Consider the following 1,207-nt stretch of genomic DNA (forward strand, 5'->3'; position numbering starts at 1 on the left):
GTGTAGGGTATCAGCTTTTTCCACTGAACTTCATTTTCCTGTCAAATCTTTTTTTTTCCTTCTCTAGCCTGGCTTTCACTCTCTATAAACTTTAGAGCACTTAAGAATCACTTGGGCTGCTATTATAAAATGCCAATTTCCAAGACCCACCTTTGGTAGAACTGAGGTTGAGGCTGAAGAGTTTACAACAAGCAGCCCAGAAAATTCAGGTGCAGGTCGTGCTAGGTGCATGTTTTGTAAACCACTATTCAACACCCCTCTGATCCTTACATCAGGACCACTTGACTTCCTTCACTCCCTCCAGGCCTGCTTCCAGCTCTCAGGATCAATCTGGACCCTAGTTACTATGTCTTGAGTCTGTGCTTTCACTTCCATAGGATTCTTTCCATCTTCCATCCTCTGCCCATCAAAAAAGTGATCCATTCTTCAAGGCCCAGAATGAGTGCAGTTCAGTTCAGTTCAGTCTCTCAGTTGTGTCCGACTCTTTGCAGCCCCATGGACTGCAGCACGCCAGGCCTCCCTGTCCATCACCAACCCCTGAAGCCTACTCAAACTCATGTCCATTGAGTCAGTGATACCATCCAACCATCTCATCCTCTGTCATCCCCTTCTCCTCCAGTCTTCAACCTTTCCCAGCATCAGGGTCTTTTCCAATGAACTGACTCTTCACATTGAGTGGCCAAAGTATTGGAGTTTCAGCTTCAGCATCAGTCCTCCCAATGAATATTCAGGACTGATTTCCTTTAGGATTGACTGGTGGGATCTCCTTGCAGTCCAAGGGACTCTCAAGAGTCTTATCCAACACCACAGCTCAAAAGCATCATTTCTTGAGTGCTCAGCTTTCTTTATGGTCCAACTCTCACATCCATACATGACTACTGAAAAAACCATAGCTTTGACTAGACAGGGCTTTGTTGGCAAAGTAATGTCTCTGCTTTTCAATATGCTGTCTAGGTTGGTCATAACTTTCCTTCCAAGGAACAAGTGTCTCTTAATTTCATGGCTGCAGTCACTGTCTGCAGTGATCTTGGAGCATCCAAAAATAAAGTCTATCACTGTTTCCCCATCTATTTGCCATGAAGTGTTGGGGCTGGATGCCATGATCTTAGTTTTCTGAACGCTGAGTTTTAAGCCAACTGTTTCATTCTCCTCTTTCATTTTCATCAAGAGTCTCTTTAGTTCTTCTTCACTTTCTGCCGTAAGGGTG

This window comes from Dama dama, chromosome 29, assembly GCF_033118175.1.
Source record: "Dama dama isolate Ldn47 chromosome 29, ASM3311817v1, whole genome shotgun sequence".
Taxonomy (NCBI): domain Eukaryota; kingdom Metazoa; phylum Chordata; class Mammalia; order Artiodactyla; family Cervidae; genus Dama; species Dama dama.